This window comes from Leopardus geoffroyi, chromosome D4 (assembly GCF_018350155.1).
Source record: "Leopardus geoffroyi isolate Oge1 chromosome D4, O.geoffroyi_Oge1_pat1.0, whole genome shotgun sequence".
Classification (NCBI taxonomy): Eukaryota; Metazoa; Chordata; class Mammalia; order Carnivora; family Felidae; genus Leopardus; species Leopardus geoffroyi.
In genome coordinates this window covers 58,478,662-58,496,703 of record NC_059342.1, presented here as the reverse complement: position 1 = coordinate 58,496,703, position 18,042 = coordinate 58,478,662, and the positions used below count along the sequence as shown (strand labels likewise).

The 18,042-nt window shown below is 50.0% G+C and overlaps 1 long non-coding RNA gene across 2 annotated transcripts in view; it reads right to left on the bottom strand.

The window, feature by feature from the left end:
* LOC123593359 overlaps positions 1–11,245 on the bottom strand; it is an 80,518-nt gene extending 69,273 nt beyond the window's left edge. For both annotated transcript variants that reach the window (XR_006710280.1, XR_006710281.1), the window contains exons 1-2: positions 10,675–11,245; positions 1,195–1,410 (exon numbers count right to left, since the gene is read on the bottom strand). This is a non-coding gene — a long non-coding RNA (uncharacterized LOC123593359). The remainder of the gene's footprint in view (positions 1–1,194; positions 1,411–10,674) is intronic.
* Between the last annotated feature and the right edge of the window lie 6,797 nt (positions 11,246–18,042).

The window sequence follows — 18,042 nt, the reverse complement described above, 5'->3', positions numbered from 1 at the left end:
TATGTTTTCACTCATATGCGGGATTTGAGAAACTTAACAGAAGGCCATAGGGAAAGGGAAGGAAAAAGAAGTTACAAAAAGAGAGGGAGGCAAACCATAAGAGACTCTTAAATACAGAGAACAAACTGAAGGTTGATGGGAGCAGAGAGAGGGGAAGATAGGAGATGGGCATTGAGGAAGGCACTTGTTGGGATGAGCATTGGGTGCTGTATGTAAGTGATGAATCGTGGGAATCTATTCCTGAAGCCAAGACTACACTGTATACACTATATTTTAGCTAACATGACAATAAATTATTAAAAATACCAATAATAAATAAAAATGAAATGCCAATAATAATAACCAATAAAAAAAAGAAGGTCACCACATGTCCTGGCATGGAAAGAATGCAAAATAATAACAGGAAAGCTGTCTTATATTGAGAACTTGAACTCTCAGCTTTATGCTCATTAATCTGTGCATTTTATCATTTCATCCTTTTAACAACCCCTGAATAGGTAACTCCTCTTAGCACTAAGCATCCACATATCCTGGTTTGCTGGAACAATCTTGCTTTATGCCTGTTGTCCTGACCTAGTGTCCCAGTCTGGATGACCTCAACAGTCACCTTAATTATTATCCCCCTTTTATAGCTGAAGGTATGGAGACTCAGAGAAGTTAGGTAACTTTCCCCAGGTCACACAGCTAGAATGTGGAGGGGCTGAACACTGGCCTCAGTCTATCTGACTCGGGAGGTGCAAGCGGTTAGCAAGCAATAGAGAAGGGCATGGTCGTGAGATATAGGCAAGGAAAGGACTATCAGCCAGACAGGAGAGGTAAGGGTGAGATCAGACCCCTTCCATCTTTACTTTCCCAATATTTCAAAATAAATATGCACCCCTTTTACAAATCTCTCCATTAAAAATAAAAACCAATAGTTTGTGATGGGGATGCCCTTGCAGATGAAAGTGCTCATTATAGAGACATTTTGCCTCCCCCAGCCCTGCTCAGGGAGCATCTGACTGGGTGCCTCAGAGCCCTGTGCATCTGGGCAGCCCTTTCTGCACCTGCTGTTGGGGCTGGGGTGGGCAGAGATGCAAAAGAAAAGGCCCTGTGTGAGGGCCCACAGCCCAGCTTCCGGTCCCCTCCACTCTCTCTCTCTCTCTGAGCCCCATCTCCTTATCTGTGAAGCAGTCTTGATAATCCAGGTCTTACCTGCCTCCCAGAGTTCTGCCAAGAAGACATCCAGGAAAAGCTGGGTTTCGGGAGATTTTCTAGAAGCGCAGGCCACATGGCGGTGAGGTGAGCAGCAAGTAGGGCTCATTGGGCTTGACTTAGCATGTTCTCTTTCTAGTAGGTAAGTTCCCACTCTGTTACTTATTTTTCATCCCCTTCATAGGACCTTCAAGTAAATTTAAACATCGTCCTCACCTGGGAGGAAAAGATAACAGCACTCAGCTCAGGGTGCACTGATCATGTCTCAGGCCAGAAACCGCAGCATCCAATGTGGAAAGGGGGGATGGAGCTGAAAGGAGGCCTCTGTCAGGGGACCCCGTGGTGCAGAACCAGAGACTGATCTCACTTGCAGACCCTCCATGGAAGCTGGCCCAGCTGAGCTGAGGCATTGCACACACAAGCAGCCAAACCTCCTTGAGGAGACAAGGGCCTTTCTCAAGGGGTGCCTTCCCCTCTTATAACAGAAGTCAGCCATTCAGCTTCCAGAGGGCCCTTTGCTCTGAAATGATGGAAAGACAGGGGGCCTCTGAGCCTCTGCTGGGGAGGACCCTATGCGACTGCTTGTCCCACAATTTCTGTGAATAGCAGACAGGGCTGGGCAATGAATGGAGCACTGGCTTATTCAAAGGCTAAAGGCCTAACTCTGCAACATAAAAGCTACATGACTTAACTTCTGAGCCTCAGTTTTGTCATCCATGAAATGGGACTGTTAAAACATGCTCTGCCTTCATTCCAGATGGGCAAGACTCTCTAGTCCAGGAACAGGCAGGGTAGCTAAGGCCCAAAAGAAGGGGTTGAGTGATTCACCTACTCACTAGCCCAGCTTTATCTTTTCTCCTTTATCCCTTTTCCTTTCTTCATGCTTTTTTTTTTTAAGTTTATTTTATTATTTATTTTGAGAAAGAGAGACAGTACAAGCAGGGCAGGGGCAGAGAGAGAGAGAAGGAGAGAAATAGGATCCCAAGCAGATGTGGGGATCAAACTGAGCCGAAGCTGGACACTTAACTGACTGAGCTACCCAAGCACCCCTCCTTTTTTCATGCTCTTAAAGAGATACTCTGTTACCTTGTCCCCAGAACACTATTCCCATCATATCTAACATTTGATTCAAATTAATTCACACGGTAGGTCTTAGGAGCCATTTTTTGTCCTCAAAGAGAGATGCCCAATTCCTGCCCTCCCCATTCACAGATCCCATTCCCAGGTCCCACACAGCCATTCACACACCATTCTGCCCTGGATCTCCCTTTCTCATCCGTGGACCACTTAAAGTCAAACTTTGCAAGGCTCCCAGGGCCACTGCAAGGGCGTGGGTCAAAAGAAGCCCAATGCTTTTCCCAGCCCAGCTCCTCATAGGTGCACCCTTCTCCTCCCAAAGAAGCCAGGAGAACAAGGGGACACCTCCAAGGGGACGCCATTTACAGACAACCCTTAACAGCAACAAGAGCAGGGGCAATGACCTTCATAGGAATCCCTCGTAGTAACATTTCAGCCCTGGCCTGCGACAGGCTCCACTGACTCTTGGACATAAATTACTTGTTCATTATCAGGCGGCGACATGGGGAAGGATGTCGGCCGCTTGATTGTGTCTGTGTCCTGTGGCAGGCGCCTGCATTCTGGGCTGCCACTGTCCATGGTGCTGTTTTACATGGGCCTGCGCTGCTGCCAGCTTCGTGCTTTGCGGAGGCAGCTCTAGAGTCTGGGCTGGGCGGCAGGGAGGATACACAAGTCCTCTTGACAAGGTGGCCAGAGGTCAACGAGGATGGAAATTCAGCACCAACGTCAAGCCACACAGGGCCTGACTTCAGTTAATTCTGAGAGCTTCCACTTACTGAGCTGTTGTATAACCAGCTTCTGTGTTATGTATATTTATATGAATTGGGATCCTTTGGTTGCTAATGACAGAAAACCAGCTCCAAGCAGCTTAATCCAAAAAGGAATTGTTATAGGCATTCACTCAAGTGGTGCAACTGCAGGACAGAAGGGTTGATGCTGGACGGACAGATTATTTGGGCCAGGGATTCAAGTGCAAACAGGGCTCTCTCTCTCTCCCCACTTCTCTGCTTCTCTTCAGCTTGTTTTTTTTTCTGATGAGTCCCTGTCCCCAAGGCCAGAGCCATGTCTGCAGGCATCTTAAAGATTACATCTTATGGGGCGCCTGGGTGGCGCAGTCGGTTAAGCGTCCGACTTCAGCCAGGTCACGATCTCGCGGTCCGTGAGTTCGAGCCCCACGTCAGGCTCTGGGCTGATGGCTCAGAGCCTGGAGCCTGTTTCCGATTCTGTGTCTCCCTCTCTCTCTGCCCCTCCCCCATTCATGCTCTGTCTCTCTCTGTCCCAAAAATAAATAAACATTGAAAAAAAAATTTAAAAAAAAAAAGATTACATCTTATATCTTTACAACAGAGAGGAAAGAGGCTGGTTTCCCCAGCTAGAGTATAAAATCCCAAGGATGGACTGTGATTAGCTCCACTTGGTCATATGCTCAGTCACAGAGGTGCAGCCCTGGGACCTGCAGGGAGCACTTCTTGGGGAATGGGGATACTTGACTGAGTATAAACACCATAAAGGTTCTTCAAACACCACATATGCTCTCTTGTTATTCCTCACAACCACCCACTGAAATAGGCCCTATTCACCTTTCAGGTGAGGAAACAGACCCAGAAAGATCAAATGATTGCCCGATGTCACCCAGCTAGCAAGGGGCAGAGGCAGGTATCAGACCCAGGTCAGCTGAATTCCTAAGCCTGTGTTCTTTGAAACATGAAACGTGAACCTGGCAAGTTGAAAGAGACTCGGTCTCAGAAGGACTTGAAGAGTTTTGGCTAGTAGACGGAGACATGGTGGGGAGGGGGTGGGCACGGGGGGAGTGTGACCAGATCCTCTCAGCCTGCAGACCTAGTCTGTGGCATCTGAATTGGGTCTGTTCCATTGGCCCGGAAGGAACAAAGCTCTGCTCTGTTAGGGTAAAGATCAGGCAACAAGAGGAGAAGGAGGTAAGAGCCCAAGTAAGCTTGTGGGCTTGATTCCGTGGGCTCCTCCGAGCTTGATGAAGATCTGGTCTCTGATGAGCAGTAGTCTGAGTGGCCTGAGAGAGAAACCAGCCCTGTCCTTATCTGGTCACAGGGGCCAGGGAGGCAAACATTGCAAGCCACCCCTCCCACCACTTACAAGGAGTCTCAGATTGTCACAGCCACCTGCAGCCAACAAGAAGCTAAAAGAGCAGGCCAGAGCCTCTTTGGCACGCTGGCCCCTCGTTCCATCTGTCCCCACCACCCTTCCCTCCCCAGGTCTCCTCTTCTGTTTCCTGGAGATGGCACTTTACCCAATCCCAGGATGGGGTTGGACAGGACTGACACCCCTGTTTTACTGAGGAGCAAATTAAGGCCCAGAGGGGGTGTGACTTTCCCAAAGACACACAGCTAGTGAGCGATTTAAAAATTCTTGTCATCATCATTAAATCTCCTCTTGTCCAGCCAAAATGACAAGCATTTGTTAAAACACATAAAAGTAGTAATTCAATATCTCTGGGAGCATAACTACACCAAGAATCTTCCAAAGCAAGCGAAAAGGACTATGGCATATATCCAGGGTAGGGGGTGGGTATGTCTGGGGTGCAGAGGGAAGTCCCAAGTAAAGTCACTCCCAAATTACTGAGGAGGATATAGGCCAGCTCCCTTGGGAATATACTCTGAGAGGAAAGTGATGGGATGAACCCACCAATGTCTGTGCCAGGAGGGCCTTCAAACCCCTGGAGGCAGCCCTGTCACTGTGCAGATAGAGACACTGAGGCTTAGGGGAGCAGAATTGCCCAGGAGGCTTTGCCTGCCTGAGTGCAGAGCTTCCTCAGCTCCTTCTAGGGGTATCCCTCTGAGTCCAGAGAAAATGCCCCTTCTCTGAGCCTTCCCTGACTCCCTGCCAGAACGGACAACACCCCCCTCAGAGTTCGCCCATGCCTTACTGGACCACCTTACCAGCTCATGCATGGTCTTCAGTGCCTGATGCTGCACTCCCATTCTGCAGCCTGAGAGCCCCTGGAGGGCAGGACCCAAGTCTTATCTAGTCCTCCCCAGTCCCTACCCCTACCTCCAGGGCAGACAGAAGTTACTTAATAAGAATTGGAGGAACAGAACCCCTCTAAGGTGAAATGCCCACACCAGTGGTCCCCCCAACTCTAGGGAGATGACCCTCTGGTGTGAGGAACTCTCAGATCCTGACTTCCAAGCAGAACAGATGCAGAGGAGCCTATTGGTACCTGGAAGGCACAGGCGTCCAGGAACACTGCAGCCAGGGCTGTGCTGGCCATCAGTCTGCAAGGTGAGCACCTCCACCCAGCAACCACCAAGGGGTGGTGAGGCCAAGGGACTGCCTGATCCAACTGCATCCTCATTCCCTGAGCAGATCAAGATGTGATCCCTTCATCTATAGGACCACAGCGAATTCTCTGGGGCCAGGCCCAATGCCCAGCACACAGAAGTGCTCTGGCCAGTTTGCTGAATGAATAAAGAAATGTGCCAGAGGACAATGGTGTCAGTGAGGGAGGAAAACCAGCACTGGCTGAACACCTGTGACAAGCTGGACATTTTTTGAAAGTTACCTCACTGAAGCCCCAGCCACCATACCCAAAAAGAGGTGATTCAACTGAAGCTCAAAGAGGAGCTTCACAGTTAATAACAGATGGGGCTGTCTGGCCCCAGACCCTCCCCTCACTTAAAGTCTACACAGAAAGTGCCATGAAGCAGGATGTGAATCTCACTGTCCACTGTTGTCCCCCAGGACCCAGCAGACGGCCTGGCTCAAAGATGCCCAGTTGGTCTGGGAGGTTGTGGCTGTAACTATGCTGGGGTCTTCCGGTCAGCAGGTGGAAGGGATTGAAGCAGGCAAATTCCAGGCCCAGGCCCGGGGCCCTGAGGCCTCATGAGGCAGAGCCCCTCCCACCAGCTGCTCCTGCCTCCCCAGGGTTGGTCCTCCTTGGAGGGCAGCCTGCCCTGCGTTGCTGGCTGAGGGCTTCCGCAGACAGAGTCCCCGGGCCAAGCAAACCCCGAGGTCCCCAAACTTGCCACTTCTGTAAAGTGCTCTGATCTTGTCAAATTGCTACCAGAGGAGTCATAGCTGAGTGAACACTTGCCAGGTTCCCGTGGCTCTCCCGAGAGCTGTCACCGTCCTCATCCATCATAATTGAAGCAGTCCACCTGCTCCGGGCCCATCTTTCAACTGCAATGATGGCTGAGATGCGATAGATGTGTCTTGTCATCACCTTGACTTTTTTTTTGGAGAACACAAAGGTCAGAAGGGATCCTGGGGTGGGGGAAGCCCTGATCTCAGGGTGGAGGGCTGACCGCCTCTCCCACCAAGTGCCAATCCTCACCATGGCCATCTGCTACAGCCCTCCAGCCCCCTGTCTCTATCAGGTCCAGAGGAGAACTGGAGATGCCCTTCACTGCAAGATCCCAGGTTCCTACACCTGACTGCCATCTCTGATTCTGCAGAAGGACAGATGTCAGGGGCCCAGTGGGGTTTGGGGGGGCACTGACTTCCGTGATGCCCAGATTTGGGACAAACCTAACATACTAACTTTTACATGTGCTTCCTCTCAATCCATACCCATCCATGGCCACTGGCCTTGCACCTGTGCAAGAGAAATGGTTATCACTGGTTATCTGCTCTCAAGTCTGTTAATTAATGCCATGGGTATGAATAGGTACAGAGAGACAGACATCAGTTGCCTTATTACTAGGGCTCCAGCCCCAGCCTGGCCAGGAAGGTTGTCCTCCTGTGTAAAGCTCAGCCTGTTCACAGTCCTCCTGCTCAGAGGCCTCCAGGACTCCTTCTGTATGCAAAATAAGATCAACAATCCCCCCACACCGGCCTGGCACTCAAGGCCCTTGGCAATGTGGCACCAAAGAAGCAGGCAGTTTAAGGAACAGTAGGGGCCCCTAAAAGAATCAGTGCCCACTTAGTTTTAAAAAGAATTCATTTTTTCATAGTCAGAGATGCTCTAAGATACAAAGAAATGTCAAGGGAAGAATGAGCCCCCTGCCTCCAGAGGCATTCAAGGGCAGCCAGAATATCTCCTGGAAGGCTGCCCTAGAATGGGTTCAAAATGAGGAGAGAATTTGAACAGGGCGGTTCCTATGTGCCTCCACCCCTGAGCTCTCTGACCCTCGCACTTCAGCCCCATCTCCCGCCATGACTACCTCCGGGCCTCATGGGGCTTCTTCAGTCTGGAGAGCCCTTCTCCTGCTCTGCCACCTGCACTACCCCTCCTCAGCGAGTCTTTGATCCAACAACACATTTGCTGAGTACCTAGTCTGTGCTGAGGATACGGAAGTTACTAAAATATTGACCCTTCCCCTGAAGCCCCAACCAGTGGTTTCCCTCCTCTTCCCACAGCCAGGGCTCCTGAGCACAGCCAGCCAACATCACACTCTGGAGAGACGAGAGTGGTGATCATTCTCCCCACTCCTCCCGTTCAGAACACTGGCTCGTCTTCCACCCTCACTCAGGCTGTGAGCAGGCCCAGGGGTCTGCCTGCTGCTCTTGCCCAGGGCCCCTGGGAGGAACGGGGGAGGGGCACAGAGGAGCAGCAGGGGGCTCTGCACAGGGAACCAAGGAGCCCCCACAGTCCCAAGTTCACACTGGACAACTTCCGGACCTCAGAATATTCAGAAGCCAGGCCCCTGGTCTCAAATGATGGTTCAGTGACTCAGGAAAATCATGGTTTATTCTCCTCAGAGCTGGGCCATAGCCCCTTGCCTTATATGGAGAAGTCAACCCCTAAGAGGCAGAGAAACTGGGACCTGTGCCTCACAACACCCAATCTACATTGTGCACATGGCTCTGATTTAAAGCCATAATCATCTTGGAAACTTGAAGTGTTTCCCTCAACAACAGGATTGTTTTCCTGAGCAACATTAGTCTCACTGGCGTCACATCTTACCCACTCCTGCCTATCCAGAAGGGTTCTAGAGTCACAAGGAAGTGCCCACGGGCTGGGCAGAGGGAGACTCAGGGTGGGAGGGGCTGGGATGAGTGTTCCCCTTCCCTCTTCCCAGCCTCAGTTTATAATACAGGAGAGTTTCCTCAGCTCTACTCCATAGGATTCCCTAATCACCTCACCCACCCTCACCCCTGCCTCTGCTCCCTCTTACCCTCTGCCCAGGCCATAGGGTCAGCAGGTAGGCCCCAGACTTCCTAGGTTCTCAGGCCTCACCATCTCTCCCCTGGACATTGCACTAGCTCCCTCCCTGCCTCATGTCTCCCATCTCCTCTCCAGCCCATGTTCCATCTCAGGCTCCACACAGCCCATGCTCCACACAGGCTGCCATCTTCCCAGAACTCCAGAACGCGCCTGACTCTGTCATTTCCCTGATGTGAGCTTCGTTCATAGGCTACGAGGCCCTGCATATCTGGCTTCCATCTGCTTTTCCCACTTCATCTTCCCACTTTCCCACCCACAACTTCCTGTCCTTCTGCCTGTGATCCTTTTCCTCAACTATTCTAATCCCTTCCCTCTGTGAAGCCTTGCCAGCCCCAGGGACCGGGAAGGGGGTGTTTCATTGCCCTTTCCTAGCACATTACTGGTGAACCCACTGAGGACAGGCTGAGGCTTGACCACCTCTACTTTCCCAGCACCTAGCGTTGAGGGCAATCAATATTTTAGGAATGATTTTATGACAGCAATTCTGCTTTAATTTTGTATAGTACTGTGTTCTTCAAATCACGTTCCTATCAATTACTTCACTGTAAACTTCAATTTCTCCTCCTATAAAGGTAAGCCAAATATTACACTATTTGATGGATACAAAAAAACTGAAATTCAGTGAGACTGATTGCCTCCCCACCAAGATCACACGACTAGTCAGTAGCAGGGCCTGACCAGGCCCAAGGTGCTCTGAATTCCAGGGGTGTGTTCTGTCACATCAAGATCACAGGGCATGTTTAGAAATCTGAAAAACATCAAGGCATGGGAACGTTGCCTGATGCAGTCATCAGGCCAGGAAAATGCTATTCTGTTTTATTCTGTTTTTTTTTTTTTTTTTTTTTTTAAGGAAATAAGGAAGATGGCCCAAACCACAGACAAGTGACCTTGACACTGACCCAGGCAAAACTGACGAATTGTGAAAGGCAGCCATCAGTAGGAGGTGGCAGGACTAGGGTGAGACCTCAGCATCCACATTTACCAAAGTGAAATGCTCATTAGACAGTTACAACCAACCACACAAATGTGCGATTCCACTTGGAAGTGGAATTTGATGTATTTCCTGGTCGGTTACCCTTGGTCTCTACAAGTTCCCCAGGTTTTCCCCTGCCTGTCTGCTAACTGTTCAGTGCTTGTCTTAGCTGACTTCTTTTAGCCGTGTGTGTGTGTGTGTGTGTGTGCGTGTGTGTTGTGTGTAAAATCCTCTAAATTACCCAGTACCAGCCACCCCATCCAGGGGCTCAGGTCCTGTTTCTTAATGATGATTGATGGCTTTGAAGATGCAGTGGATCAATAGGGTCTGAATTCCTAAACTCTTGACAAGAACTCACACACATCTCAATGCCCACCACACAAAAGCAGATGGGGGCCCTGTCCCTCAACCTTCTGCTTCTGCTGTGGTCAGATCAACCAGGATGGGGCCTCGTGGGGTCACTCATTGAAATGATTCACAATATTTTGTCTGCAGTGTGGCAGTGGTTCCTTCCTTCACTCAACAAACATTTAGCAGTGTTATCTGTAAAGCACTGTCCTTGGTCTTGGGGGCACGTAGAGACAAGGGAGAGCGATAGATGGTGAAAGTCTGGCCCCCATCATAATGGAACTTGGAGCAGTGAAGGAGGTAATAGGTCCAGCACTACCCGACGCAGACTAAGACACATGCTGAGCACTGAGCTCTGCTATGCACCACGCATTACACGCACCTTTCTACACACGTCCTCTCACAAACCTCCGTCCTCACGACAAACCTATGGGGAACTTATTGCTATCATGCTGTTTTACAGAAGGGAGAAGCACAGGTGAGGTCACTTGGCCAAGGTCACAGAGCTAGGAAGTTGGTGGAGGCAGGACTGGGGGGCTAGAGTGCTTACCCTGGCACAAAGTTTTACAGGAGGGAGAGATTACCTGGGCACGGAGGAAGGAGAGCTGTAATTAGGGAAGATGAGGCTTGTGAGTCAGATCTCCAAGGACAAGTTGGATTTGGGGGGGGGGGGTGGGGAGGTGGGGAAGAGGGAGGGCATTCTAGCCAAATCCCATGACTGGAGCAAGGGAAGCAACAGGATTCAGAAAAAGGAGGAGGGTAGCTGGGTTTGCACAGAGCAGAGGCCCCAGGGAGAGGGAGCCGTGGGGGATGACTCTGGAAAGGGGGTTCAGGGTCAGGTGAGGCAAGACCCAGGAGCAGGTATTTTCCTGAGTGGGGAATAGGGAGCCACCGAAGGTAAGGTTTCCGTGCAGGAGAGGGTCACCGCCAGGGCGCGCACCTTGAGGTTGCCTCGACAGCAAGACCCAGTGACTGAGAGAGCAGGTCCGGCAAGGGCGAGACGGCGAGCCTCGCGCGTTTGTCGCCTCGGTGGGCCCACGCCCGAGGCCCGCAGCTCCCGCTCTGCGGCGGGCAGGTTAGCAGGGGCCCCGCGGGCGGCGGGCGGCAGGCGGGAGGCTCCCCCTCGACAGGTAAGTGATTGGATTAAGAGGCCTGTCTGACAGGATGTCCGTTCAGCCGCGGAGGCTAATCAACTTCCCCATCCTGTCTGCTAATAAATCCTGCTCCGGGGACCACTCTGCCTGATGATCTCTCCTCGGGGACCGCCGCAGACTTCTCCCGGAGAACACTCCCGCAGTCTATTAAGGAGCCGCCTCGCGCCTGTCAGGCCCGCAGGCCCGGGGAGTCTCGGGAGGTGCCCATCACCCAGGTGCGCCCGCTCCGAGGCGGCCCGGGCGGGCTCGCCACCGCAGGCCATTGTTCGGCCGTCGCCGCGGGGCTGACGGCGCCGGGACGCTCGGAAGGGGCCTCGGCCCGCCGCCGCTGCCGCTGCTGCTGCTGCGGGCGGCCCCGCGCGCGCTCGGCCGCCGCGGGCTCCGGGGGGGGGGGGGGGGGGGGGGAGGGGCTCGGCGCGCATAAATTAGAAGGCGGCAATTGTTGGATCTATAATATCTATAGAGAAGATGTATAAATAAATTAAAGCTTTAATTATTTTCTTGGATTCGCTGCAGCTCAAGAGAGCTAGCAGAAAGCTGTCAGGGAAGGCCTGACTCTCTCCAGAAGCTGCTCTACTCTGCTTAGCTGCAGTGATTTCTTTTTTCCTGTCTCCCCACCCCACCCCCTCAAAAGGCACAAGGGGGGGGGGGGAACAATTTGCTTTGTTGCTCAAAATTGTTGACTTGTAGACCCAGCTGCTTCCAAAATAGGATGGGTCCCCACCCCCAACACACACACACACACACACACACACACACACACACACACACACCCTACCACCAGCGTTCTTTTCTGTGAACAGTGTCTATGGGCAGAGTTCAATCCCACATTTCATCAGATCTGGAAGAACCTCCAAGGGCGTTATTAAATATGTGAAATACGCCAGAAATATTCAAGCAATCCCCATCTGGCCCTGGGAGGGAGGAAGAAAGGACTGGGAAAGTAATAAAGTGTGTTTATTTTTTAATCTAGATGACATGTTTTACATCATTAAAAAGGACAATTATTTTTAAAATTCAGCCTGCACGCTTCAATGGTTCAGGAGGCCTGCCGCCTCAGAATCCATCAGAACCTCCCTCCACAGCCAGGCCTGGGTCCACCCTCAAGGCCAAGCTGCATTTTTAAACATTCAAAACCATGGAGGCGATTGTGAGTCCTTTAAAAAGCCCTCATCTCTGTATCACCTTTCCCAGGAAAAGGGGATTTCTGATCTCAAGGCTCAGAGAGTCCTAAGCTCAGGCAAAGAGTTTCAAAGGATGACGGAAGTCCAACAGAGTTCGGAATGCCCAAACCTTAGGCAAACCACCCATATTGTTGACATAAACACCAGTTGTCCCATTATGAAAACCCTGCTGATTGCTCTCCAGAGTGAGTCTCTAACGAGGGTGACAGCCTCGTGCAGGAAGCAGCTGGGGCTTCTGTCCATCATCTGAAATCAAGCCCAAGCCTCTTTCCAGGACACCCAACAGTCCTCTCCTAAAACTGTTCCTCACCCTCATCCCTTGGTTCTCTTGTCTGCTTTGGATACATACCTGGAGGTGAGTGTACTAAAGGATAGGTCTGCCTAAAAGTATGCATCCTTTTTGGTTCGGCAAATGCATTTCTAGAAATGTCTAGGAATACAAGCGAGTCATTGAAAAGCATACGAAGATTAGTCTTAAGGATGTTCATCATAGTATTATTTACATTACATCAAACCAACTGAAATTGCCATTCTTAGGTCAAGGGCAACCAAATGTCAGAAATTTCATATTGTTCAGTTTAATAATATAAAAAAATTAGAAATACCTAAATGCCCAGTAAATGGGATGGCTGGCTACGTTTCAGAGCTTACTGGAATACGATATCGCTGTTGGAAATGATATCACAGAAGTATATTTGGTAGAATGTGAAGACCTAAAGATTATATCAAATAAAAAAGAATGTACACAGTCTGATCCCTTTTCTGTCAGAATGAAAAAGAAGCACGCAGAGATAAGGACAGGCCCCAAGATGTTCAAAGGGTTTTCCCTTGATATCAATATTGTGCATGGTTTTTATTTTCTTCTTTTGGCTTATCTGTATTTTCCTATGTTATAACATGTGCATTGCTTGTATAATAATAGAAGTAAGCAATAAGGGTAAAAACCACAATAACAAAGTATGAGGCCCAGAGCTGAATCGGGAGATGCTAACTGATCAAAGCCAGGAGAGGAGACCGGCCTACCGCAGCCCAACCTGCACACTCGCCTCCATGCTTTGATGCAGGCTGGAGGCAGGTAGGGGAGGCATGTCAGGAGCTCTGAGAAGGGGCAGCAGGCCAGGATGGTGCCGAGTCACCCTCTTGGGACACATGATCTGGGCAGCTGCCGGGACTATGGGGAGCTCTCTGACTGCCTGGGGCTTGGCCTTGCAGCAAAAGCAAGAGGACTAGGAAGTCCATGTACAAGGATGGTTTTCTTCTGAAGAAAAGCTGGATTTCTAGCATGTGAGCGTGGCTCTGAGCAAGGCAGAGTGGGTAAACCAAGGTCAACCACAGATCTGCCGCTAACTCTCCACAACCTCTCAGTGCTCTGTCTCAGTGTGTCCAGATAACATCCGGGCCTTGCATCGGGGCGTCTGCTTCCATATTTCCTTATGACTTCTGCTCTTGCCTCACCCACACTGAACCACAGACAAGAAGGTTGTTTCGGCAGAATCAGAGAGCAATTACGAAGAACAAGGGAAAAAGTATAAGGCAAAAGGATTGAGAATGATGCCTCATTGGCCAGTCATTTTTTTCCACCCCAACGAATATTAAAAACTCCCTGGGCTGGAGGAGAGAAGAGGATCAGAGGTCAGATGCTGGAGGGGTGGGTCCTTAGAAGGGCCAGGAACCCAGCCGAACCCGGGGGGGTTAAGGCATAACAGAAATCTCAGATGGATTTGCAGAGATCTGAAAGCAAGGGGGGCCTGGGCCTCTTCCGAAAGGGAGTCCAGGGAAGCCTGGTAGAGCGCCTACGTAGGAGTGCGGGCATGGAGCAGAGATGGCTGTGTGGTATGCCTGAGCTGAGAGGGCCTCGGGAAGACTGGGGAGCTTCCTGCCTCATGAGAGGGCGGCTGGATTTTCCCATGCCCCAGCGGCCTCTAGTGTAGCTGAGGCCACCCCACTTCCGGAGAGGTCTGCCCTGGGAGGGAGGGATAACCACAGCCTGTGGGCATCAGCACTGATGCCTGTAGGACCATGTGTCTCAAGGGCTGACAGTTGGCATGGGTGTCTCTCAGCACACAGCCAGCCACCAACTCTCTTATGTCAAGGCACTAAGTGAGCCCCACCCCAAATTTCGACACCATCTAATGGATGAAGAGTGGGGATAGAGACCCCAGATTAATGAGACTGCTTGTAATTCATGGAGACTAGCCATGCAGCTTAAAGACAGCTCAAAAGAGAAAGTAAGCTCTGGAGGAAAAGATAAAGTCACCTTTCGTGCAAAGCAGTTTGTCACCTGGAATTGGGTGAGAGGATGGCAAGGTCCCACTGAGCACGTTTGTGGGTCTGCATCTTCTCAGGTGATCAGACGGGAAAGGCCAGGCAACAGATGGACAGGGCAGGTGGAGCTAGATCTGGAGGGGCTCTTGGAAATTATTATGCCCAAAATCCTGGCTGGACAGGTGGGGAAACTGAGGCAGAGAGAAGCAGGGAGGTGCTTAGGGGCACAGGTAAACCCATGGTGGAGCCACGTTTGGGACCAAGTTCTTTCTAACCTCAGGTACTACAAGTGGCCACAGTGCGAACAGGGCCAAATGGGGTGGGTGAATGGGCAGTGCAGAGCCATCCCTAGGCGGTGTGGCTAGGTGGGTGAACAACCCCCAGTCCAGTCTGCTCCCAGAGTCTAGCCCTGACTTGGGGTCTCCAGGAGCACACGTGCATGCTGAGCCAGCTGTCTTCAGCCATGGTGTCCTGTTAATAATCGTGCTAACTGTCCCCAGACCCGTCAGCACTAATCTCCTTCCAGGACCTGATTTATCAGAATGGAGGGCACGCTCTTACAGGGTCACAGCCCACTGTGGACTCCGGCTCCTTTAGCAGTAAGTGGCGGAACATATTTTCTCTGCTAACACTACTGTATGTTACAGGATAGATTATTTTAAGAATCAAGACTAAATTGAAACAAGGCAGGCTTGATTTTTTTTCTCCCAGAACTATAGGAGAGGGTCATCTATCAGCGGACGCAGTGGGTGCAGTGCTAGAGAGTGACTTAAAGCCCAGGATGGAAGGCTCAGCTTCTAGCACTTAGTTGCCCAAGTGACCTTGGGAAAGTCACTTACCCTCATTGAACCTCAGCTTCCTCATCAATAAAGAGGGTCACCATTTCCTGTCCTGGTATATCAGATGGTCTTACAAATAGATCAAAGAAACACAAACCAGACATTTTGCCAGGAAAAATACACACACACACACACACACACACACACACACACACACACCACACACACACACACACACACACACACACACACACACACCCTATAAACCCAGGAAAAAATGTTCCAAATCCCAATCATCTTAGAAATATAGATTAAACCAGCCAGGGGGCATTTTTGATTATCAAATTTGCAAAAATCAAAAGGTGATAAAAGCCAGCATTGGTGAATGTGGGGAGATACCAGCACTTTGAAACACTGTTGCTGAGAATATAAATCAGAAGGACCTTTGTGGAGGGCAAATTTGGCTGTTACAATGAGCTTCCCCTCTGACACAGCAACTCCAAACCCAGGAATTTGTCCTGTGGAAATAATTAACTGAGTGAACAAAGAGGTAAGAATTTCAAGAATTTTATTCCAGAATCTGCTTATAATAGTTTTTTTAAAAAGGAAACAATGTAAGTATCTGATTTTTAGTAATTAGCTAAAGAATGAATATTATATATCCAATTTAACATTTAACTGTCCAAAATCATTAGTAACACAGAATTATTCACTGTCTAGTTTGGTAAAAGGCAGGCTACAAGACAGGAGGTAGCATGAAATCTATGCAGAACAAAATACTAAAAGGAAATACACCAGGATATTGACAATGGAGAGTCAGCAGGCAATGGGCTTGTAAGCAATTTTTTAATTTTCTTCTTTTTGCTTATTTGCATCTTCAACATGTTCTACAGTGGTCGTTACATTCTTAATTTTAAAAGAATCAGAGTGGGGCACCTGGGTGGCTCAGTCGGTGAAGTGTCTGACTTTGACTCAGGTCATGATCTCGCAGTTCTTGAGTTCAAGCCCCACTCTGCGCTGACAGCTCAGAGCCTGAAGCCTGCTTCGGATTCTGCATCTCCCTCTCTCTCTGCCCCACCCCTGCTCGTGCTCTGTCTCTGTCTCTCTCTCTCTCTCTCTCTCAAAAATAAGTAAACACTTAAAAAATTAGAAAATAAATAAATAAAAGAATCAAAATTATTTATGGTACTAATAACTATCCTTACTCTGTCTCCCCAAGGTGGGAGTGAGGCTCAAACTGCAGATGCCACGGAAACTGAGCCACATAGAGGATTAGGAGCCCACTGCCCTCCCTGAGGCCCCTGTGCCAGGTCAGAGTTGATCAGTTTTTCTCAGTATCCCCCCTCCCCGCCATTCACCTGTTTCTGTCTCTCCCAGTTCTGGCCACACATTTCTCTTACATAATTTACATATCCATCCCTCCTCATGGCCTAGAGGTCACTGATGTAGGGGCTACCATGCCTTGCCATCACCACCCAGTCAGAGCTACCCACTGAATATCTGTTGAATTGATCTAAATGGGCATCAGCTAGAGCTAGATCCCCTTGGATGCACCACCCTGCCTGCTGGCACCTTCAAGATGAGTCAGTTGCCCTTATCTGATCTGTGCCAAGCCCAGAATAGGCACACATGCAACCCCTGTTCTCACCTTCATTCATCCAGAAGACTGCCTACAGCTTGCTAGTCCATGGAAACCTAACCTCCAGCTCCTCCTCTCCAGGCAGTGAGGGTACAAGACATGATTTCCTTGGAACCTCATAACAACCCAGCAGGGTTAAGGATTCTCAGCCCCATTTTACAGATAAGGAAACAGAGGCTCTGAGAACTGTAATGAGTTGCCCATAAAACAACTTAGAAAAGCAGCCTGTGCTCCCAGACTCAAGTCCAGTGCTCCAACCCTGTGCTCAGAGCATGCTTCCTAGCTCAGGGCAACAGAAACTCAGACCCGAATGGATATTCTGAAGCCTGTAGACAGATAATATCTCAGAGGGTTGTTGAGGGATTACATCAGAGGGGAAGCTCCTGACACAGGATCTAGCTCATGCAAATTCCTCTGTGGTCAGATGAACCTTTACAAAAGCCCCCCTCCAGACACTGCTGCCTGGCTGGGCCTCCTTCTGTGCTTCTCCACGGGAATGGCTCTGCCTTCTGTGTGCCCCCAGCTCAACAGAAGGCTGATGGCAGACAGCCTCCTCCCTCACCTGTCACCCAGAAAAGGGCTCCAAATTCCTTCTACAGCTTCTTTACTGAGCAGAGAGGGAAGATGGGAGTAATGAGGATAAGAGACGAGGTGACTGGCTGAGTATGTCTCTGCCACTGACTCACTTATAGACATGTCACTTGTATAGTGGGATGAGAAATGGCCCTCTCCTGGGTACCTGGGTGGCTCAGTTGGTTACCCATCTGACTTCAGCTCAGGTCATGATCTCAGGGTTCGTGAGTTCGAGCCCCGAGTCTGGCTCTGTGCTGACAGCTCAGAGCCTGGAGTCTGCTTCAGATTCGGTGTCTCCCTCTCTCTCTGCCCCTCCCCCACTTGCACTGTGTGTATCTCTCTCTCTCAAAAAATAAATGTTAAAAAATTAATTAATAATTAATTAAATTTAAAAAAAGAAAAAGAAAAAAAATGGCCCTCCCAAATATCAGGTCCTAACTCCTGAATTAGACTGTAAATCTTACCTTGCATAGCAAAGTAGACTTTGCCAATATGATTAAATTAACGACCTGGAGATGAAGAGATCATCCTTGATTATCCAGGTGGGCCCTAAATGCAGTCACAAGTGTCCTCATAAGAGAGAGGCAGAGATTTGACATGGGACATGTGACAATGTGACCACAGAGGCAGAGACGGCCACAAGCCAAGGGGTGCTAGCGGCCACCACACAGACTAAAGTGGCAAACAACAGATTCTCCTTTAGAGCCTCCTGAG